Here is a 25956-nt window from a genome sequence, read left to right on the forward strand (position 1 = left end):
AGACTTATTCAGTCAGCCTCTAGGATATTTGGTAATACAGAACAGGTAATGCCATTTATAAAACAACTGGCTTATGACCAAGCAAATCGTTGCTGCAGAGAGGTCATTAGACCATGGAGACATGAAGATTTAAACACATATATTAAATTATGTAGAGACATTAATGAACAAGGACAAGTCTTAGCAGCAGTACAACAGGCTTTAGATGCCAGGCCAAAAACATGCTATAATTGTAATCAAACAGGACATTTTAAAAGGAGTTGCCCCATAAGAGGAGGGTTTAACAAAGCTGGGTATCAAAGGAATAGAATACCAGGTATTTGCCCACGATGCCATAGAGGGAAACATTGGGCTAATGAATGCCGTTCTCAAACCACCATAGAGGGTATTCCATTATCAAAAAACGGACAAGGACCAAGTGTTTACCCATGATATCGTGGAGAAAGGTATCAAGCTCCATTGCCAAAAAACAGACTAGAGGGCCCAATGCCCCGGGGCCCAAAACCACAAATATATGGGGCAATGGAGGAACCCAACAGCACCATCAAGGTAGTGCCCAGGACGCATTATCCATTAAATCCCTCATCAGACAAACTAGAGGGAGTGCAGGGCTGGACATCTGCGCCTCTGCCAGAGCAGTACTAACTCCAGAGATGGGAGTTCAAATCATTCCCACAGGAGTAAAAGGACCTCTTCCCCAGGGAACAGTAGGCTTATTATTGGGACGCAGTTCTTCTACACTAAAAGGACTTATGATAAGTCCTGGGGTAATTGATCCCGATTATGAGGGTGAAATAAAAATTATAGCTAGTTCTCCAAGAGGTATATCAGTAATTTCACCAGGAGATAGAATAACACAGTTATTAATAATACCCAGCCTGCATGATAAATTTTCCAGCTGTAATGTAGAAAGAGGTTCCAAGGGATTAGGCTCCACAGGTGTAGATTGGGCTATGCTGTCTTTAAATTTAGATTCTCGCCCAATGCTAAAATTAAATATTCAAGGACATGACTTTAATGGGCTGCTGGACACAGGTGCTGACCTCAGCATCATATCTCGTCAAGAATGGCCAAAACATTGGCCATTACAACAAGCCACTCAAATGCTTCGAGGCCTAGGAGTGGCGACTAATCCCGATAGAAGCGCAATGGTATTAGATTGGAGGGATCCTGAAGGATGTGAAGGAACTATACAGCCCTATGTATTAGATCATCTTCCTGTAAATTTATGGGGACGAGATGTCCTAGATCAATTAGGATTGACATTAACAAATAACATCAATCCTAACGCGCCCACTACTAGGGCTAAACAAGGCTTTAGGAAAGAAAAAAGATTAAGAGAACAAGAACAAGGTATGACAACACCTATTCAAATAGATCAAGAAATAAATAGACATGAATTGGGTTTTCAGAAAGGGCCACTGAGACAATCAAAATTACTTGGAAATCAGAAAGACCAGTATGGGTTCCTCAGTGGCCCCTGACTAAAGAAAAGATACAAGTAGCCCATGACTTGGTCAGACAACAATTAGCGGAAGGACATATACAACCTTCCGTATCCCCCCATAATACTCCCATTTTTGTCATTAAAAAGAAATCTGGTAAATGGAGATTATTACAAGATTTAAGAGCCATTAATAATGAGATGGTTATTATGGGACCTGCTCAATCAGGGATTCCTCAATTGTCTGCTTTACCAAAAACCTGGCATGTTTTAGCTATAGATATTAAAGATTGTTTCTTTTCAATTCCAATTCATCCCGAGGATAGTCCACATTTTCCATTTACTATCCCTACACTAAATCATGAAGGTCCTGATCAGATATATGAATGGAAAGTACTCCCTCAAGGGATGGCTAACAGCCCAACTATGTGTCAAATTTATGTTAATAAAGCAATCCAGCCACTTAGAAATCAAAATCCTGAACTACAAATATTTCACTATATGGATGATGTGTTATTGGCACATAAAGATAAAAACACATTACTAGAATGTTATGCCACACTTACAAACTTATTGAAAAATTATAATCTAGAGATAGCAATATATAAAGTACAATTAAATCTTCCAATTAATTATTTAGGAGTTCTATTATTCTCAACCATGGTCCGTCCACCAAAAATTCAAATACGAGTAGATCAACTCAGATCACTTAATGACTTTCAAAAGTTATTGGGAGACATAAATTGGATAAGGCCTTATCTAGGCATACCAACAGGAGAGTTAGGACCTTTATTTGATATTCTAAAAGGTCCATCAGATCCAAATTCACCCCGCATGTTAACGCCTGAAGCAAGAAAGACATTAAAAATCATTGAAACATATATGGAAAATATGCATTTGGATAGAATTGATATAAGTTTGCCTTTATTATTTATTATACTACCAACAAAAAATATTCCTACAGGAGTATTTTGGCAGGAAGGTCCATTATTGTGGATACATTTATCTTATTCTCCTAACACTATTCTTACTAGATATCCTGAGGCTGTAGGACAATTGATACTCAAAGGAATAAAAGCAGCTAAGGGAGTATTTGGGATTTCTCCCAATAAAATTATTACTCCATATACTATGGATCAAATTGATGAGTTAGCTAATGAGTTAAATACTTGGGCAATAATCATGTGTAAAACTAGTGTTTCATTTGATAATCACTTACCATCTAATCCTTTGTTGTCTTTTTGGTCTAAGCATCCTGTAGTTTTTCCAAAAATGACAAGAAAAACCCCTATCATAAATGCTCCAAATATATTCACTGATGGGTCAAACAATGGTACAGCAGCAGTAGTTACTCCTGATCAAACTTTTACATTTTTAGTACCCAAGCAATCAGCTCAAAAGGTAGAGCTTAATACAGTATTACAAGCTTTTATGATGTTTAAAGATTCTGTATTTAATTTATTTTCTGATAGTCAATATGTAGTTAATGCTATAGTATCCCTTAAAGATGCTGGTAGGTTTTCACCTTCTTCTACTGTTTTCTCTTTGTTTTCCGCTATACAAAGTCTAATCTGGGACCGAAAAGATCCATTCTTTATAGGTCATATCAGGGCACATACAGGATTGCCTGGAGCCCTTAGTATGGGCAATGAACTAGCAGATAAATCTACACATGACATACATATTTTCTCTACAATAGAAGAAGCTATAAATTTTCATAAAAGGTTCCATGTCAATGCTAATACTTTACAAAAACGTTTTAAAATAACTAAAGAACAAGCCAGACATATAATAAAACAATGTCAAAATTGTGTGACATTTTTACCACAAGTTAATCTTGGAGTCAATCCTAGAGGACTGATACCTAACCATATTTGGCAGATGGACGTCACACACTTGCCAGAATTTGGAAAATTAAAATATTTACATGTTACAGTTGATACCTCTTCCGGATTTTTGATGGGCTCCCTTCATGCCGGAGAAAAAACTAAAGATGTTATAGCTCATTGCTTACAAAATTTTGCCACTGTGGGCGTTCCAAAACAGTTAAAAACGGACAATGGTCCTGGTTATACTTCCGCCTCTTTTAAACAATTTTGCTCATCATTTGGCATTACTCACATAAAAGAAATTCCATACAATCCACAAGGACAAGACATAGTTGAAAGAGCTCATCAAACTATTAAAATGTACTTATTAAAACAAAAGGAGGGAATTGGAAAGGGGTATATATCCCCCAAAGATAAACTTAAAATAACCCTTTTTACTCTAAACTTTTTAAATTTGGATTCATCGGGACTTAGTGCTGCGGAAAGACATTTGTACCCAAAAAATGTACATAAGCCTAAGGTACTTTGGAAAGATATTCTAACAGGACAATGGAAAGGCCCGGATCCAGTGATAGTCTGGAATCGGGGCGCTGTCTGTGTTTTCCCACAGGATGAACAGCAACCGATTTGGATTCCAGAGAGATTAACTAAAACAATTTCTACAGAAAAAGAAGATGATTTGACTCAAATCCATAACAGCTGACATTCAGAGCTCCAGCTTGGCTATTCTTACATCTGCGACAGTGATTAACCAAGGTGTTTTTTTTTTTTCAATATCTATTTTATTATTGCATTTTTCCCACATCATAAAGTTCTATTTTAATTTTGAGCTCATACAAACCTAGGTTAATGTTTTTCTGATCAGTTTTATTTTTTGACTGTGTTTTATTTTTTTGACTGTGGAGTTTTTAAACATTCCAATGGAGATTTCACCTAGGTATAGTTACAAGGCCTTTATTTACTATTGTCTTATGTGTTGTATGTTGTGTGCACACTTCTGTTTTGTGTTGTATGTCTGTATGTGTGTATGTCCATATTTCTTATATGAGGAGCGCTCATGAAAAAATGGATCCGAATTTTTTCTTTATTCACGTGATTTATATGGTTTAATTTAAATTAGGTAAACAGCTGTTAAGGATTGTTTTTAAAGGAGTTTAACAGATCTGTTTGTTTACTTTCACCTTTCCTTTTCATTATATTTAATAATTCTGTTCAGGATAATGTCTCTTTAGCATCATTGCCAGAATTTCCATCTCCATCCCAATTCCGGTGAAGACTGAGATAAAACCAAACTACAGCTTCTATGATAGCTATCACAGTAAACTGTATAAACTGATGCATCAATGAATATAACTCAACAAGTAATGCTCAATCAAGGACTTGATTTACTTTGGGAGGAAATGGACATATTGATAGACTCCTCCAATTTGAACTGCTTGCAGAACTTGCCTGGACTATATATCAGTTGCATACATTGTGAAATATCATCTGGTGCACCGAATTGTGGTACTGCTGGCATATTTTGCTGATGGTGTCACCAGTAATGCAATTTCCTTGCCAGCTCACCCCATGTTTATTGTGGTAATACTGGCATATCTTTGCTGATGGTGTCACCAGTGATGCAATTTTTCCAAAGGAGCCATCAATTGGCTTGGTGTCATGTCATTTCTGTATCCCCCCCCACTGGCACCAAGGCTAAATTTGGGGGCCAACAGAGGTGAGGCAACAACCTCACCCCCCCACTGGTGCATAGGCCTATCCACAACCATGGCTGAATGCTGGACCGGTAGTCAGTGACGGGTTGATCTGATTACAGTGGATTCAACCTAAGACAGGAAGCTGACGCCTAAATGTCAGTTCTCCCATGACGGGTAAGAACCATATGTTAAATTGGACAACCTACCAGGCACGGTCCCTAGCCACATTGCTTGTTGCTTAATTAAACAGAAGGGGGCAGATGCTAGGAGCCACAAGCAAATATATGATGTATGGCACCTTTGGTTGTAAAGTGATGCCAGCTAGCCACTGAGATGATTATGTTAAGATTTACATTCATATGGAAATTGGACTCCCGCTGTTCACCTTGGCCTGCTACCGGACTCATGTTACGGGGACTCATGGGGAGTTCCCATTGGTTGGGGAAGGATAGTAGGAGGGAATTCCGGGGGAGGTCCGGGGGACCCCCGGTTCCGGGGAACGCGCGGTTCCGGTGGAGGCCCGCGTGGGAGGACCGGGTTTGGCTTGCCAGCGCCTACAGAGTATTGGCGGCTTTTTCAAAATAAAGTTTTGTTCCTGCTTGAGTGGCTTGTGATTCTGTGCCCAGCAAAGACTGCGGCATTTTGTTAAGTTGATTCCCAAGTATTTTATTTTATTTTATTTTATTTTTCTGAGGCTAGTTTTCCTTGTTTCCCTTCCAGAGGATTTGTCACTGACATACATAAATGCCTTTGATTTATGGGTGTTGATTTTGTATCCTGCTACTTTGCTGAATTCATTTACTAGTTCTAGAAGTTTTCTGGTGGAATGTTTTGGGTCTTCTAGCTATAGAATCATATCATCAACAAATAGTGCTAATTTGAGACTTTATCTATCCATACCTCTTTAATTTCTTTCATCTGTCTAATTGCTCTGGCCAGTGTTTCAAGAACTATGTTAAATATAAGTGGTGAAAGAGGGCATCCTTGTCTTGTTCCAGTTTTTAGAGGGAATGCTTTCAATTTTTCCTCCATTTAGAATGATATTGGCCTGGGACTTAGTATATAGTTTTTATGATGTTGAGATATGTTCCTGTTGTACCTAATTTTTCTAGTGTTTTGAACATGAAGGGTGCTATATTTTGTCAAATGCTTTTTCTTCATCAATTGAGATGATCATATGATTCTTAGCTTTAAGACTATTGATGTGATGTATTTTATTGATTTCTGTATGTTGAACCAACCTTGCATACCTGGGATGAACCCCACTTGATCATGGTATACTATCTTTTTGAAATGTTTTTGTATTTGATTTGCCAGAATTTTATTGAGTATTTTTGCATCTATGTTCATTAGAGATAGTGGTCTGAAGTTTTCTCTCTTTGATGTGTCTGCCTGGTTTTGGTATCAGGGTGATATTGGCCTCACGAGAATGAGTTTGGAAGTGCTCCCTCCTTTTCTTTTTCCTGTAATAAATTGAAGAGTATTGGTATTAGTTCTTCTTTAAAGGTCTTGTAGAACTCGGCAGTGTATCCATTTAGTCCTTGGCTTTTCTTGGTTGGTAGGCTTCTGATGACGTCTTCTATTTCCTTGCTTGAAATTAATCCATTTAAATTGTGTATATCATCCTGATTCAATTTGGGCAAATCATATGCCTCTAGAAATTTGTTGATACTTCCATATTTTCTATTTTATTGGAGTACAAGTTTTCAAAATAATTTCTAATTACCTTCTGTATTTCTGTAGTGTCTACTGTGATATTTCCTTTTTTATCATGTATGTTAGTGATTTTAGTTTTCTCTCTCTCTTTCTTCATTAGCATGACTAAGAGTCTGTCAATTTTATTTATTTTTCTGAAGAACCAACTTTTTGTTTTGTCATTTTTCTCAATTGTTTCTTTTATTTCAATTTCATAGATTTAATCTCTAATTTTAATTATTTCCTGTCTTCTACTGCTCTTGGTATTGATTTGTTCTTCTTTTTCTTGGGCTTTGAGATGTAATGTTAGATCATCTATTTGTTGACTTTTTCTTCTCTTAAGGAATAAACTCCATGTAAGAAACTTTCCTCTTAGTAATGCCTTCATAGTGTCCCAGAGATTTCAATATGTTGTATCTCTGTTCTCAATCCCCTCTAAGAATTTTTTAATCTCTTCCTTATTTTCTTTTGCAACCTATTGTTCATTCAGTAGCATATTAGTCTCCACGTGTTGGAATAGTTTTTATTTTTTATTTTATCATTGATTTCTATTTTCATTCCATTATGATCTGATATAATGCAGGGTAGTATCTCTACTTTTTTGTATTTGTTAAGAGTTGCTTTGTGGCATAGTATATGGTCTATTTTAGAGAAGAATCCATGTGCTGTTGAGAAGAAAGTGTATTCACTCATTGAAGGATGAAATATTCTATATATGTCAGTTAAGTCTAAGTTATTGATTGTATTATTGAGTTCTATAGTTTCTTTGTTCAGCTTTTGTTTGTAAGATCTATCCAGTGTTGAAAGAGATGTATTAAAGTCACCCAGAATTATTGTGTTGTGGTCAATTTGACTCTTGAACTTGAGAAGAGTTTATTTGATGAACATAGATGCTCCATTGTTTGGGGCATATATATTTATAATTGTCATGTCTTGTTGATGTATGTTTTTATTAAGCAGTAAGAACTATACTTCTTTATCCCTTTTGATTAACTTTGGCTTGAAGTCTATTTTATTTGATATAAGGGTGGAAACCCCTGCTTGCTTCCACAATCCATGGAAGTGGTATGATTTTTCCCAACCTTTCACCTTCAGTCTGTAGATGTCTTTTCCTATAAGATGACTCTCTTGGAAGCAGTATATTGTTGGGTCTTTTTAAAAATTCAATCTGCCATTCTATGTCTTGTGAGTATAGGCCATTAACATTCAGGGTTACTATTGAGGGATGATTTGTATTCCCAGCCATTTTTGTTTCTTTTTGTCCTTTAACTTGACTTGGTTTCCTCATTTGGTTAGTTTTTACTTTAGTTTAATATCTTCCTTTACTGATTTTCATTGTTGTTTTTCAATTCCTCTTTATGGAATATTTTGCTGAGGATGTTCTGTAGTTCAGGCTCTCTAGTTGTAAATTCTTTTAACTTTTGTTTCTCATGGAAAGTTTTTATTTCATCATCAAATCTAAAGCTTAATTTTGCTGGATATAAGATTCTTGGTTGGCATCCATTTTCTTTCAGAGCTTGATATATGCTGTTCCAGGATCTCCTGGCTTTGAAGGTCTGAGTTGAAAAATATGCTGAGATACAAATTAGTCTCCCCCTATATGTGATTTGATTCCTCTCTCTTGTAACTTTCAGAAACTATCATTATTCTGTATACTAGGCATTTTTATTATAATGTGCCTTGGTGTAGATCTGTTGTAATTTTGTACTTTTGGTGTCTTGTAAGCTTCTTGTATTTGATTTTCCAATTCATTCTTCATGCTTGGGAAATTTTCTGATATTATCTCATTGAAGACATTGTTTTGGTTTGAAACTCTGTGCCTTTCTCTATCCCAATAACTCTTAGATTTGCTTTTTTGATGCTACCCCATAATTCTTGGATGATCTGCTCATGGTTCCTTACCATCTTCACTGTGTGGTCAACTTTATTTTCCAGGTTGTATACTTTGTCTTCATTATCTAACATTCTGTATTCCAGGTGATCTAGTCTATTAGTTATGCTTTCTATTGAATTTTTTATTTGGTTTACTGTTTTCTTCATTTCAAGGATTTCTGATTTTTTTCAGAATCTCTTTCTTGAAGTAATATTTTGCTACCTATAGTTGCTCCCTTATCTCTTTTTTGCTGTGATCAATGGAAAGCCTGTATTTGCTCCTTTATCTGTTTATTGCCTGTATTTGCTCTCTTGTCTCTTTGTTGGAGTGATAAATTTTTGCCTGTATTTGCTCATTTAGGTCATTCTTTAATTCACAGATCATTTTAATTATGAATGTTCTGAACTTCTTCTCTGACATTTCATCAACTGCCCTGTCCATGGGTTCTGTAAAAACAAAAGTGGTATCCTGGTTTGTTTGGGGCACTTTCCTCCCTTGCTTTTTTATGTTGCCTATGAGACTTCCTTTCTTGTAGTGTGGATCTAAGGTATTAAAGGTTCTACCCTATAATCTTGTAGTATCTATGCCAATTATCTGTACCTCACCTTGGTGTTGAGCTTCCAGACACCTGCCAGTGTCCCAGGATGGATGCTACTGCATTATAGGTGGTGGAGACAATAGCAGGAGGTAACTGGAGATAACAGTGGAGGTGCAATGTCTTTCAGAGATGGGCTGAAAGGGTGGGCCTTACACTGGCTTTGAGATGCCTGCTCCAAGATGCAGCTGCCTCTAGGCCCTGTCTGTTGTCCCAAGGTAGAGAGGCTCCTGCATGGGGAACGCTATGGGGATGGCTGCAGTGTCCAAGATGGAAGTGAGTTAGACTTGGGCTCCCAGGTAGTGGTGGAGGGAGCACAATGGTCCCAAGCTTACCCTGGGTTCTGGCTCCTGTGTAGGTCATTGAGGTGGGTCTCTGCTGGGCCTGAGCTCTGGTGGGTGTCTGCTGGTGGCTGGATGGCCTTGAGCCTACCCTGGGCCCAAGCTCCTACACAGGCAGCAAGGTGGACCTGGACTGAGCCTAACTCCAGCAGGTGTCTGCTGGTGGACAGAGGTGGTCCTGGGTGGAGCCTAGGCTCTGGCTAGTGTCTGCCAGTGACTGGATAGACTTGGGCCTACCCTGGGCCTGAGTTCCCACACAAGTAAGTGAGGCAGGTCTGGGCTTAAAAATCTTTTTATCCCAGTGAGCATGGTGGTGCACACCTGTAGCCCCAGCTACTCAGGATTCTGAGGCAGAAGGATCTCTTGAGCTCAAGAGCTCCAGGCCACCTGGGCACCATAGTAAGACCTCTTCTCAAAACAACCGTCACAAACAAAAACCCCTCTTTATCTCTGACACTCTTTTTAGTAGTGTGAAATGCTTTCAAATAAAGCCTTAGAGCAAGATCTAGTTTATGGTCTGGCTCACAAATCAGTTTGGTTTTTGACATCTGACAATTCATGGTCTTGGCTGAAACTATCATTTTAACACAAAACATTCATTTCCCAAATTCATATATTCCACAAAAATCATATTTCTAATTTTCTTTTTGCTAAAATGGCTAATATAGAATATATATTTTTACAAATTTTCAAAATGTATCCAGTCTAGAATATAATCTTTTGTTCATTTAACAGATGGTGGGTGCAGTTTGAAGAACTAACATTTAAACTCTAGCTTCGACCCTTGGATTCTCCTGTCCTATCTGTTGGTTGAACACAGATGTCCTTAAAGATTGGCTGCTGTGCTCACTGTTCTACACATCATATCCCATCCTTGGTCCGAACATAAATATCTTAATTTCTTTCAAGATGCTTAGCTTCAATAAACCATTTCTCTCTCACAAAGTTTTTCTGCAGAGAAAACTTGCTGTTTTGATTATTGTTTTTGCTGTAGGGTTATAATTTACAATGTGAAATTCAAAGATACCAAGGCCTTTTTCACTGACTGTATTTGTTTATTCTCAGGAGGAGTCATTGAAGTGTGGCTACTGACCTTAGATTTAGGGAAGAAGCAGAGTGGGTTCAAAGATGCCAAAGAGAAGTGCTGGTTCATGTCTTGAATTAAGCTGATCTCAAACTTTAGAGGATATATAGCATTTAAATAAATACATACTCTAGTAAGCCAGCAGCTAAATAAATATATGTGCTATTTTAATTGGCATTAAATCACAAGAAATATCCTAATCCAATTTGTGAGAATCAGGAAAGATTATTTCAATTATCGACTCAATAATTAAAATTAAAGAACAGATTAGGACATCAAATGAGAAGACCTGGGATCTAGTTCAGATTTCACAATTTACCCTCAAACTTTCTAAAACGTATTTACCTCATCTATAAAACAGATGGTATAAAATAATACCCCATATTGTTTCATGAAGATTAGATTATTCTACAATAATAACAATGCTGTTATTTTACCAAGATCTAAAGGAGAGGAAGAATCTTCCAAATTACACTTCTCATAGGAGAGGTGATAGACGAAACATGGGGAATGTGCTGCAGGAGACATTTATATAAATTATTAATAATATAATATTACAATAACATAAACCTCAAATAGATCCTTTTTTTTTTCTTCCAGCAGTGCTGGGGCTTGAACCCAGAGCCTCATGTATGCTGGGCAAGTGTTCTCCCACTTAGTTACATCCCCAGACCTCAAATAAATATTTGTAGTAAAGAAAAGGAAGCATAAAATCTGGGCGAGGTGAGCAGAGGTGGGGCTACAACTCTGTTTCTTTTCTGCTGGGCAAAGTGTAAATAATGAAAGAGGCAGATCACAAAAGACAGCAGCGTGCTCCAAACCCAGCAGCTAAGGAAAAGGGGTTGTCGACAGACCACAGTCAGATTTAGATGGCTCACTGATTCCGTTGTCATTTAGAACTATTTCAGCTGTGGGGAATACAAAGTCTCCATTCAACTGGCTTAAATAATATGGAATGTATACTCTCAGAGGACAAGATGTGTGAGTGAGTGAATGAGTGTGTGTGTGTATGTGTGTGTGTGTGTGTGTGTGTGTGTGTGTGTGTGTGTGAGAGAGAGAGAGAGAGAGAGAGAGAGAGAATGTGTGTGTTTGGCAGAACATCCTCAAGAAGGAATAATATGGCAGTGTGCTAATCTAAATAAGGTCACAGCCATCCCCAGTCACACAACTGCATCCTTAGATGTGTTTCAGATGCCACTTATGACAACATCCATAGGCAAAAAAGAAAAAAAAAAGAAAGAAAGAGCCTTGTCTTCCCTAGCTCCCCTTTAAATACTGGGAAAGAAAATTCCCCAGAAGTCCCAACCTCAGTCCATCATTGTCTGTAATGATAACTATCTGGGACTAGGGAAGCCTCCTATAAGAAAGAACCGACCACCTGAGAAGGGCAGAAACCTAAGCAAAATTCGCATTTTGCTAAGGAGAAAAAGGGCTATCAGTGGGCAACCAGGAGGTCTACCTCCATCTGATTGTGGAGGAAGAACTGAGAGTTCTGGAGCAGCCCTTTTAAGAAATACCCATCCCAGTGTTGCTTTCAAACATTAAAGACTTCCTTTAAGACAAATGGAGGAGGCATCACTTTGCAGAGAAGGTGCCTCAAACTCAGATAATCTCCCAGCCAGAAAAGCTTACCTGTTTCCACCAGACTTAAGACCAGGACAATGATTAAAAAAACAATCCCCAAGGACAGAGTCCTTTAATTTCTCATAACTCTTGTATTTTGTGTGAATCATGTCCTCTGGAGTACATATAGGATTCAGTCTTGCTAGCCGCAGTGGTGCACGCCTGTAATCCCAGCAGCTCAGGAGGCTGAGGCAGAAGGATGGTGAGTTCAAAGCCAGCCTCAGCAACAGTGAGGCACTAAACAACTCTGTGAGATCCTATCTCTAAGTAAAATACAAAATAAGGATGGGGATGTGGCTCAGTGGTCGAGTGCCCTTTAGTTCAATCCCTGGTACCAGAAAAACGGAAGGAAGGAAGGAAGGAAGGAAGGAAGGAAGGAAGGAAGGAAGGAAGGAAGGAAGGAAGGAAGGAAGGAAGGAAGGATTAATTCAGTCTTGATGGGTTCCCAGAAGTAGCACATCCAGCAAGTCCTCAGATACAACTCCTAACATGGAAATATGTAATTAAGGTGATAACTCTTGGATAAAAATTTTTAATCCAATGTCTAAAAACATTACACTGTATCTATAACAGTCCTGAACTTGGAAAGAAAGCACAGGAACAGTGTGTCATGGATTAGGTCAGATAAGGCTGATGAAGACCAACTTCCAACTTCCTCCATGTGGGGACTTTCTATAACATATTTAAGTAAGATCTAGGAGCAAAGTGTCTATTACCTGCAAACCTTTTTATACCAGAGCTTTGCTAAAGACCATCCAACATTACCTAAAATTAATCCTAATTAACTCTGACCATACAATAAAATCACACTGGAGCTTCAAAATCAAACAACAACAAAACAAAAAACACCACCACACAGATTTCAATAACATTGATTTGGGGTAAAGCCAGGATAATGATTTAAAAAAATCCCCAATGACTCTAATGTATATCCAGGATTTTGAGCGAATGCTTAGGATACCCAGTCTATAATTATTCAAGTCCAAGGGGCAAGCTGGGAGAATTGCAGAATCTGGGAAGACCGCAGATAACTGAATCCTATAGACAACCTGACATGTCATTTTTGCTGATGGCTTCAGCCTTTTATATGTTAACTAAGTGATAATTAGTACCAAAATTGAGCATCTTGATTTTCTTTCTTTGTATCTGTCACTCATGAGCAGATAGAGGTGCTAATTAACTGTCAAATGGCCTAAAAGCAGCCAAAAGGCAAGACTGAAAAGGAATGAGAACTGTGTGAATCCAGAAATTGGTTCTTCATCCCTATAATAATAGGGTGTTACGGTTTGGATATGAAGAATCCCCCAAGTGTGAGACAATGCAGGGATGTTCAGAGGCAAAGAGATTAGATTATGAAGGTGATGACCTGATCAGTAGACAAATCCATTCAGTGGATTAATGATTTGAATGGATTAATGGTTGGTGACTGTAGGCAGGTAGGATATGGCTGGAGGACAAAGGTCACTGGGGACATGCCCTTGGGGATTATATTATCCCTGGCTCCTTGCACTCCAGCTCTCTCTCTGCTTCCTGTCTGTCATGAGCTGAGTAGCTTTCCTCTGCTACCATGAGTAGCTTTCATACTACCATGATGTTCTGACTCATCTGGGGCCCAGAGCTATGAAGTTGGCCAACCATGAACTAAACCTCTAAAACCATGAGCCAAAATAAACTTTTTCTCCTCTAAGTTGTTCTTGCCAGGTATATTAGTCACAGCAATGAAAAATTGACTAAAGCAATGTTAATTACACATGTGGCTCTGTGTCAGACTTCAATTTAATAATTTTACCAATAACTCATTTCTCTTCACAATAACTCTGTGGGGTATGTTCTTCTATTATCTCCATGGTACAGATGACAGTACTATATATAGTACAAATACGATATGAACTTACCCAAAATTATAAAGTGAGCCTGTGATAGAACTGAATCACACCTAGGTTATCTTGACTCCAAAGTCTTTTCTTAACTGTTACATATATATATTCAGGAAGCTAGTAAGCTCATTTTTAAAAGATCTGATGGAGCTGGAGTTAGAATTCAGTGCTAGAGCACTTACCTACTATGTGTAAGGCCCTGGATTCAATCCCAGCACCACTACCACCATCCCCCGCTGCCCCCCCCCAAAAAAAAAAGAAAGAAAAGAAAAAGAAAAACAGGGATGAGTGTATTAAAGAAAGGAAAAGTGGGAGAACTGTGTAATTGTTGTTCAGAAAAACTGAAAAACTTCATTTATAAATGGATCCTGCATGCAAATTTTTTTCCATTCTATATTGCTGACTCATAACAATAATTTCTGAGTTAACACTTTAATGAAATGATGTCTTGACACCTGAAAAATAATAGAATTTACCTTGAAACTTAATTCCTAGATTAAGTGACCAATAGACTATTGCTATTTTTCTAAAAATATCTGCTTAAATGAACGGATTCTATATAACCTCTTTCCATACCCGCCACTGTACAGATTTACTCAGTAATAAAATTTCCATCTTGCTTCCCTATTTGTATTCATTGCACTTATCAGGTAATAGAACTTTGATTCAATCAGGGTTTTATTAAACCCTCATCATGTAGTTAATTCCGTATTTCTTTCAAAATGTCATAATCTACTGTTTCATGATGAACTGTCCCTGTCCTAGGTGTTCATGGTGTGCTTTGTTTTCCATCATGTTAATTAAATTACTTGTTGTATAAATTATTGCAGAGTGTCCCAGATGATGGAGATCAGACAAATGTCAGGATGCTCATTAATAGTTCTTCATCTCATGCAGAAAGGAAAGCATTGCTGCAAACTGTCTCACAAGTCTCTCTAAGTGATTCTGATGCAACTAGAGTTTGAATACTATAAAGTATCTACACAAAAGCACTGACAAAATAAAATTACCTTGGTCCTAGTGAATGTGGTGTGGTGAAAGTTACTTCTTAAATCTTTACAACAATCCTGGAAGGTATAAAGAGAAGATACCTACCATGAAGTCTTTTTCATATATGAAAAATAGGGCATAATTCCATAACTGAGTTACCCACAGCATTGCAAGAAACAGCAGGGCTCAGGGCTCCTGATTCAGTGCCAAGATAGCATTCCTTCTAACTTGCTCTAACACCCTACAAACCACAGTTTGGTAGTCTTCCTGGTGTAGTTTGTATTTTGCTTTTTTTTTTTACAGTTATGAGAATGATCAAACCCTACATATATGCTAATTATCAATCTAATTATTATTTTCAAACAAAACTTTACTTCATTCATAACTTTACTGTCAAAATTGTAGTTAATATATATCACAAGTTCATTAAACTTAATTTAGGATTTTAGGTGCATAGTTAAGAATCAAACGCAGAAAAATTTGAAGGCATCCTTAGACACTATGAACAAAAATCAATGCATCAATGCACAAAAGTTTAACAAATGAAGAATGAAATTATGGCTGGTAAATGGATGGAGCTGGAGAATATCATTCTTATCGAAATAAGCCAATCCTAAAGAACCAAAGGCCAAATGTTTTCTCTGATATAAGGATGCTAATTCACAATAATGGGGAGGGGGGAGAGGGAAGAATAGAGGTACTTTGGATTAGACAGAGGGAAGTGAAGGGAGGGAGGGTTATGGGGATGGATGGTAGAAGGAATCTGTCATTTTGACTTTATGTTTATATATGATAACACGACAGGTGTAATTCTACATCATGTACAATAAGAAGAAAGAAAAGTTATACTCCACTTATGTATGATGTATCAAAATGCATTCTACTGTCATGTATGACTAGTTAGAACAAATTTAAAAATTAATTAAAAAACAAAACCAAAAAATAGCATTGGAGATACAAAGCAAATTGTGGAATTTAAAAAAATATTACTTTTGAGACAGGGACTGTTGAAGATACTGTGAGCACTTTAAGGAGACAAATTTAAACTCACTCCTTCTCTACCAGAAATATCCTTTAGCTTTAGTTTCCTTCTGAGAAAATCCCTACCTCCACCAGCCTGATACAGGAAGTCTCTGATGTGTAAGAGCTAAACGTGAACCCTGGGGAAATAAATATTGGGGGAAGCCAAGCATTATTCAGAACAGCCTACAGTAGCATTACAAGAAACAACTTCCCAATTGCTTCCAAAGCCTTCCCAGACGTGCCGGATGTGCTGGCTACAATCGCACCACACAACAAATTAAAATGCACTCTATGTTAAGAATTTTTATTAGGATTAAATATTTATCCTTTAAATCTCTGCTACTGACTTACTGACTTGCAGATTTACTTAAGGTAAAATATGTCATTGACTTTCACATTCATCAGTTTTAATATACTTTAAGGAGGTTGTTCTCAAATTTTGCCACATATTGAAATCAACTGGAGAGCTTTTAACACCCTAATGTGCAGGCTGCAACCCAGCCTAATTAAATCAGAGTTCCTAGTGATGGTCCCTATGCATTATTAGTGTTTTATAAACTCCCTAGGTGGTTCTGTTGAGGAAAAAAACACAAAATCTTTTTTCCTTTACCTATCTTAGTTTCTCCAGCTGGGGACCATGTGAAATTAAACTAAAAAATACAGGTTAACAAGATACAACATGCAATTGTGCAATTATGTGTATGCATGGGAGCACTCAGATGTGAATAACTAGAAGAGTTGGTTAGAACTTGGGGTCTCTAAACCTCACTTAGTAGGGGAAATGGAGGACAAGGGGTACTTTTTTGAAAAGCAAATGATATTTAGCAAAATAAAGACAAATGGGCTCTTGGGAGAATAAATCCAAGATCATGATATTTTGTGATAGCATCTTTTTAAGGGTGGCAGAGGATCAGGGTGATGCTGTTGAAAACAGAGGCTTGAAGGAGATTCTGTGAGCTCCTTCTGCTTCTCTACTGGGGAAAGGGAAGGAAAGGGAATTCATGTGGGAATTGCCAAGTCCTCTCTTGTAGACACGGCTACAGTGACAACTGCTAATGGGGTGAGTCAGGGCTGCTATGGATGCTAGAACCTTGGAGAAGTAGCTGAAGACCAGTGTCAGAGGCTGATCTAGACAGCAGAGCTGTCAGGCCCTGGGGACCATGTGGACTTAGACAAAGACAATTGAGGAGCAAAAAAGGCTCTTTTCCACTATGAATTGGCTGGTAATTCATGTCAAAAGAAAAATTGCAACATTTAAAGATTGAATTGGCTTTCATTTGTGAATTTGTAATCAGGCAACACCTCAGTCTATAAAATAGAATGATGCTTCAATGACCTCAGCAGAGGTAGTTGGCTTCATAGTAGAAAATAGCTGGAAGAAATACAGAAATGGAAAGTAAACTGGTCATTTTCAAAATTAGTTTTCTTAAGGGTTAAATCAGAGTATTTCCTTAATACTCTGACTCAGGTTGACTGGAATCTCCTATTTTGTGTGTGTGTGTGTGTGTGTGTGTGTGTGTGTGTGTGTGTGTTTTTGGGGGGGTTGTTTGGCCCATTTCAAAGTACAGTTTGATATGTGGCACTTAGCACAAGTAACTCCATTTTGATTTGGTCTGGTCTCCTGGGCCTTGTGCAGGAGGCTAGCCCATGAACTTCATTTAACACCTGAAGAGATGGGGACTTGAAGAAGATTAATTTTGACTTGGTATTTTAAAAGCATGTGAAATTTTTTTTTTACACTCAAAGTTACGGAGTAAATTTCACACCCATCATATTGGTATTTATGTACCCATCAGGATACGTCTAAATTCCAGTTTCAGAATTAAAATAACTGATATAAAGGGAGCAGGCTTTTAAATAGCCAGCATTGTCCACTTTTGGAGACATTGCCAGAATTTTCAAGATAGGCCTAAATACAAAGATTTAGCGCCAGAAGACCAGGAGTGCTGCGCTTCTTGGTTTCAAAAACCATGGCTTCTGAGGAACCTAGACCACACAGCTAAGCAGGCAATATGAACATAAATGAGGTTTGCTTTCTATAAGCATCTTTCACCTACTTGTATGGGAGAAAAAAATAATACCTTTTCCTCTTTAATCACAAGGGTGGCAACAATATATTTATTTAAAAAACAGATTAAAGAGAAAAGCATAACAAATTTATTTACCAAAGTTTTACATGACGTAGGAGATTTCATAAATGGAGACCCAAAGACCCAGCAAAAACTGTATACTTTTTGCTTAAATTTGATACTGAGTGAATAGTTACATGGGAGTGTGATTCAACAAAAAGTATCTGATCTACTGGTGATCAGCTTGGCAAAACTTACTGTTGTGATTCTGATAAGTGTCTCTAAAGGCCCATGTGTTGAAGCCTTAGTCCAAAAGGATGTGCTATGGTAGAACCTTCAGGAGGTGGACCCAGTGAGATGTCTTTAGTTCACTGGGGGTGTCTCTTCAAAGGCGCCTGTGGGACTGCGTCTCTTTCTCTTCCTCTTTTGCTTCCCGGGTGTTGAGGTGAGCAGTTTTGCTCTATCACACACTCCTGCCAGGATGTGTTGCTTCACCACAGGCCCAAAACAATAGGGCAAAGTGACCACGAATGGGAGCCTCCAAAATGTGAGCCAAAATAAAATTTTTCTCTTATAATTATCTCAAGTATTTACTTAAACACACTTATCTAGGCCTCTTTGTTCAGATTCTACTTGACCTCCAGGAATAGGGCAGGACCCTTCTGAAATGAGGTCTTCTGACCTACTTTCAGGCAAGATAGGTCAGGGAAGTCCTTTATGAACAGTTCTCACATAGACTGGCAGGTAAAGTCAGAGCATCCTTCACTTCTGCAGTTTTCTCAGTTGTCAAGGTGCCATGTTCTAGAGTGTTCTTCTTAGTCCTGATATATTCATCCAATAAACTTGTACTGAGTGTGCCTATTAAACGCCATGTTCTGGGGAGTTAAATCCTTAGAGCTGTGTTAGTTAAAGATGTCAGATTTAACACAGAGACATTTACCTCTGCTCCTTCTTTAATTCCCATTAAAATGATGACCAAAACCATAAACCTGAAGGGCTAAGAGAGCTAGAGCTAAGCAACAACCACAAAAATGTGGAAACTGAAAAGCAAATGGAAGAAGAGGTAGCTGATATTTTAAACCAGAGATAGTTGAATGCCAGCAGAAGCAAAAACCAAGAAGCAATGTGATTTGCGACATAGAACTTCAGAAAGATTCAGGATTTGGCAGCACCTGCTATTGCTAAATGGAAGGGTAAAGGCAAATCTGAAAACAGAAATATTGATTAAAAGAGTGTTTCAGAAGCAACCTGGAAAAATGCTAGAGGTTTGCCCTATGAAGAAGGCAAACCAAAGGTATTCTGGGCTGGGAGACATGGTGCAACGGAGGACAGAGGGTGGTTACCACATAGAAAAGAGGAATTAGATGAAAGTCTACTAAGTGGTGACACTCTGCCCAGTTCCCTTCCCCCACAGGCCTCCTAGATCAGACAGGAAAATGGGAAATAATTGGGAGATAAGGCCAGCCCAGGGGAGAAGAAGGGTTCCCAGTGGAACAAGCCAGACAGACTACCCTACAGCAAAGCCCCATGGGCAATAAGCCCCAACCATGCATATAGAATTTCTATTCAATAACTGGATAACCTCATTCTTAAGTATGACCACACAGCCAGGGATCACTGCATATCTAAGATTTACAACAGAGAAATTGGGGAATAAAGGTAATTGAATAAACATGAAAATGCAAGGAGAAGATAATTTAAGATGAAATTTTTAAATTAATATCTTCAGAAATGCAAGAGGTTACATCAATAAAATAACAAGAAAGAAATATTCAGAGAACTAAAAAAGATAAAAATTAAAAATAAACAACAAAAAAATGAAAGTTCTTAAATATTACCACACTCAGGGCTGGGGATATAGTTCAGTTGGTAGAGTGCTTGCCTTGCATGCACAAGCACAAGGCCCTGGGTTCAATCCCCAGCACCACCATAAAGATAGATGATTGATAGATAGATAGATAGATAGATAGATAGATAGATAGACAGACAATAGATAGATAACACATTGAGAGTAAGAATAAAAAGCTGACTAATAAGAATGGGCAATAAAATTTTAAAAAGCTCTAAGAAATAAGACAAAACCAAGAGAAGAAAAGTAGGAAAGGAAGGAAAAGAAAAGAAACTTTTATTAATAAAAATTTCAGAAAAGATTAATAGAAAAAAAGACAAATTCAGAATAATTTCCCATAAGAAGAATATGAATTTTCAAGTTTTTTACCACTCAGGATTAAGATAAACCCAAACCAAGACACAGCATTACACAACTTTGGAATATTTTGAGCCAGAATACAGTGGTGCATGTCTTCACAAATTAAGGAGAGATATTAGTCAAATGATTCAAAATTTCAGTTAGATAGGAATAAGTTCAAGAGACCTATTCTACAACATGGTGACTATAGTTAACAGCAAGCTACTGTATTCTTGAAAACTGCTGAGAGAGTAAAAAGAAAGTGTTCTCACAACAACAAAAAAAAATAAGTATGAGGTGATATATATGTTAATTGGTTCAATTTAGTCATTTCACAATATTTACACATTTCCAAACACATCATGCACAACAAATATATATATAATTGTTTGTTAATTAAAAGTTAAAGAAAAAAACAATTATGGGCAACTGGAGCTAAGTCCAATTGGAAAAACTATGGAAACCATGAGAGCCAGTGAGACATACACTGCAGTTATCTCTCTGAAGGGGAAGGGACCCTGGACACTGATACACAGACTCAATCAGTCATTGGTTGAGGGCTGCTCAAAGGGAAGATAATTCATCACCACTTTTGGACTTCTGTGAGAGCAGAGAAAATTCAAATGCTATAGTAGGAAATTGGTAGGTATATACCAAAGATGTAATGGTAAGGGGATAGGAATGAAACTCCAGTATTATCACTACACCAATGAATCCAGAATATAAGTTATCTGTTTCATTCTGCCCAGAAGAAAATAGGATAATCTCAGTAAATACTCCCTTTGGGAAAGAGTGGGAGGCACCCAGCAATCACTGGTTCATAGAAATCTGTAATCCTATGCAGCAGATAGATTTACTGTTGGGGATGGGGGAAAATGATAAAATTAAAAGAAAATTATTTTCATCCAGAATTATATATCCTGAAAATTTTTAATCAAGGGATAGTCTCAAAAATGTTATTACCACATGCCTTTTCTCAGGCAACAGTCAAAGGATGTGGTCCTTCAAAATGATGGAATAGTCAAAAAATAAAAAAGAAGGGGTAGGTAGGAAAGAACATGGGCTACAAGAAATAGCATCCAATAAGGCAAAGAGAATTAGCAGAATGATTGTGAAGGGAGAGTCCATGGCTAGGATGGGTCTGGAAGAAACCAGACTAGATTGGAATAGGACAGCAGAAATCTGGTCTTCAGAAAGATAAAACTACAAAGATAGTAGTTCCCCTTATCCACATGTTCCAAAATCCCCAGTAGATACTTGAAACCATGGATAGTACTGACCTCTATGTGTACTAGGCTTTTCCATGTATGCATATATTCAATATAAAGTTTAATTTATAAATTGGCACGGTAAGAGATTAGCAACAATAAGGACAATTACAGTAATGGACTGTGATAAAAGTTATTTAAACTTTAGAAGTTTTTTCTGGAGTTTTTCATCTAATACTTTTGGATTATGGTTGATCAAAGGTAAGTGAAACCTGTGCATAGGGAGGGGGTGCTACTTGTGATATAACTATTTAGGGAAGATGAGGGCAAGAGAAGTAGAAGGTGGTTAAAAAAAAAGCCTCGTCTGTCAAAGAGGAAAGTCAAAAGAGAAAACTGAAAATCGAAACATCAAGAAATGTAAGGGGAGGCATATTATGCAGAGATTTTAAAGTAACTACAAAAAAGAAACAGCAAGGGATTGAAAGGAGTTGTTTGCTGGGACGGAAGGAGATGGAAAAGATACAGAGGAAGAGATAGGAATGAATAGGGAGAAGAAGATGTAGGACTAGAAGCTTTTTAAAAATAATACAAATGTATATGTAAAAGCTTGATAAAACTTTAAAAATTTTAAATGTAGTGAAAATGCCCTCAAATAAAACCTAGTTAACTTGGAGAGAAGTGTATCCCTATGGTGCAGTATGATAAGTGATAAGAGACTTACACACAGTTAGGATGGAAGCCGAGTGAAAAGGGTTAAACAGCAACCAGGAGTCCCAGGCACCAGTTGATGGAAGAGGTGATACTGCGCTGAGTTTCAAAGGATGAGTAGGAGTTTGTTGCTTTCAAAGATGGGGAAGACAATCTCAAGTGAAGAAATGTCATGTGAAACCACACCCATGCACACACCATGTACACAAAAGAACAAGGGCGTGTTTGGGGAACTCCCTCTGCTGCAGCTCACAAAGGGCACACATGTGGAAAATAGCAGATGTGGCTATGGGATGGCCAGATCATTAAGGCCATGTGTGTTAAGCAAATGTTTTGCTCTATATTAATGTACTCTATGCAGAGAATGAGGCAATGGAAAAAAAAAGCACTGTAAAAAATAAACTTAGCCAGGCGCGGTGACACAGGCCTGTAATCCCAGCGGCTCTGGAGACTGAAGCAGGAGGATGGCGAATTCAAAGCCAGCCTCAGCAAAAGTGAGGCCCTAAGCAATTTAATGAGACCCTGTCTCTAAAATACAAAACAGGTTAGCCAACGTGGCTCAGTGGTCAAGTGCCCCTGAGCTCATTCCCTGGGACCCCCTCCCCCCGCCCCCCAAAATGAATTGAAATGTGATGGAGGAGAGGAGAGTAAAAAAACTGAGAAGACTGCAGTATCTCCTGCAGAAGCAAAGCTGAAGCGTGACAGTTGTAAAGGAGAGAATGAATTGCAGTTAGTAAGGGGTGGAGGGCTGAGGAAAGGAGACTGTGTCAACTCCTGGATGACTTCCACCTGGGGAACCAGAGGATACAGGTGCCATTCATCAAGACTTGGGAGGAGGAACAGATGGAGAGGGATACAATTCAAACACTTTGACTTGGAGTTGCATGGAGGACATCCAAGAGGAGGTGCTCAGTAGGCGGGTGGGCAGCTGTGTTTGTAGTTCAGCAGAGGGATGTGCTAAATTCAACACTGCACAGGTGCAGCAGAAAGCACCGGAGTGTGAAGTCATCCCCAGGCTTCATACAGTGTTTGGCTAGTTCCCCTTCCGCCTTCTACCATGTGAGGAACATGTTCATCTGCTGGAGGATGCAGTGACAAGGCATCATTCAGGATGCAGAGGGAATCTGTCAAACAGCAGACCTGCTGGTGGCTTGAGCTGTTCTTCCTAGCCTCTGCAGATCTCTCAAGATCATGTTATTGCCCATATCACCCTGTTCCACTCTTTAGGCCCATGGTTTCACTCAGCAATTTAGGAAAGGAAAGTGAAAATAAAACCTTTATTTCTCTTGATTGCATCAGATGCAGATGAAGAAAAAGTAAAATAAGACCCTTGGATATATGAGCAACTGAACAGATGAAGAGCACAGGAAACCTGAGTAGAAGAGGAATTGGGTCAGAAGATTTTTTTTTCCTATAAACTCAGCTTTTTTATTTTTATTCTCCCCCCCCCACATTCTGTATTGGTACTTTATAGTTGTATATAATAATGAGATTTGTTGTTATATACTCATACATGCATACAATCTAACAATATAATTTGATCAATATTACTCCCCAGCACTTTTCCCTCCCTCCCACTTCCCACCCTTTGATCCCTAGGAGATCTACCCCTACCTTTCTTTTTATTTTTCCTCTCTAGCTTCCACATATGAGAGAAAACATATGACCCTTGAATCTTCTTAGTTTGACTTATTTCACTTAACATGATGGTCTCTAGTTCCATCTGCTTTTCTGCAAATACCATAATTTCATCTGTATTTATGGCTGAATAAAATTCCATAAGTGTATATACATGCCACATTGTCTTTATCCATTTGTCCATTGATGGACACCTGGACTGGTTCCATAGTTTGGCTATTGTGTATTGTGCTGCTATAAACAGTTGAAGTGGCTGTAGTCCTATAGTATGCTGATTTTAGTTCTTTTGAAAAAAAAATATTTTTCCTCATTCATCACAAGGGTGACAACAATATGCCTATGAAAAAACAGATTAAGGAAATAGATACTCCAGCTTGTTTTCAAACTCCATTTGGGTGGACTTTTTTTCCATCATCTTATTTCAGCCTGTAAGCATCTTTGCCTGTGAGATGAGTCTCTTGCAAACAGCATATAGTTGGATCTTGGTTTTTTATCCATTCTGCTAGTCTATTGCTAAGAGCCATAGCAGAGAATGACGCATGGCAATTTTGGTTGAAAGGTGACGCCAACAAGCCATTGAGATGATAATGATTATGTTAAGATGTGCATTCAATTGGATATTAGACCCCTGCTGTCCGCCTCAGCCTGCTACTTTGGAGCTCTTGCGGGACTCCCGGAGAGTTCCCATTGGTTGGGGAAGTGCGGTAGGAGGGATTTCCGGAGGAAGGATTGCCGGTTGGTGTGGTGTGTCACGGGAGAAGGCCCGTTTGCGGGAGTTTGGGAAAAAAAGTTTGTTCCTGCTTGAGTGGCTCGTGATTTTGTGCCCAGCCAAACTGCAGCAGTCTATGTCTTTTAATTGGAGAATTGAGAACATTTATATTCCATGTTATTATGGATGTATTTGTGGTTTGCTGCCATTTTTGTTGTTGTTGTTATATTTAATTCTGTCTTGGTTCTCATTTAAATGGTTATTATTCTATTGAACTTCACTTATTTGAGAGTTTTGAATTTTGTTTTTTTAGTTTCTGTGTACAGTTTATCTGTGAGGATTCTTTGCTGGCTTGGTTTCTTTAGTTAATCTTTATCATGGAAAGTTTTTATTTCCCATTGAATATGACAGAGTTTTGTTGGGTATATTAATCTTGGTCGGCAGTTGTTTTCTTCTAGAGCGTGGAACATTTCATTCCAGGCCCTCCTTGATTTTAGTGTCTGCACTGATAAGTCAGAAGGGAGCCTTATTGAGTTGCCTCTAAATGTGACCTGATGCTTCTCTCTTGCAGCTTTTAATGTTCTTTCTTTATTTTCTATGTTAGGCATTTTGATTATGATTGTCTTGGAGAACTTCTCTTTTGGTCTTGGTTATTTGGAGTTCTGTGTGCCTTTTACATGTGTATGTCCATCTCATTTCTGAGGTAGAGAAAGTTTTCTGTGACAATATCATTGATATTAGCTTGTACCTCTGTGTTCTATTCCAGTGATTCTTAGGTTTGGTCCCTTGATGTTGTCCCAGATTTCTTGTATATTTTGATCATGTTCTGTTATTTTTTCCCTTTCTTCTGTATGCTCAAATTCATGCATCCTGCCTTTAAGGTCTGATGTTCTATTTTTGAAGGCTGAAGTTCTATTTTCTACACAATCTAATCTATTAGTGATGCTTTCAAATGAATTTTTAATTTGATTCATTGTATCTTTCATTTCTAGGAGTTCTGATTGGTTTCTTTTCACTAGTTCTATTTCCTTATTAAAATGTCTTTCATCTGCATTTATTATCTTAAAAAGATAATTTCTTATATTTTCTTTTATTTCACTGAAACTTTTAATAATCAGTTTTTAATAATCTTTCTCTGAAATCTCAACCCACTTCTATATCTGTGAAATGTTTTGTTGGAGGGCTCTGAGTTTGGTGGGGGAGATTCATTTGCTTGTTTCTTCATGTTTTCAGAGATTATGAACTTGTGCATCAATTGAGGTGGACTCCCTTTCCTCTTTTATATACATGTTCTATGTGTAGTTTTTTTTTAATTCTTGTATTTCTCTGGTTTTGATGATGTATGTGTAGATTTGGTGATTGTAC

This window comes from Spermophilus citellus, assembly GCF_964194105.1.
Source record: "Spermophilus citellus genome assembly, chromosome: 1".
NCBI lineage: Eukaryota > Metazoa > Chordata > Mammalia > Rodentia > Sciuridae > Spermophilus > Spermophilus citellus.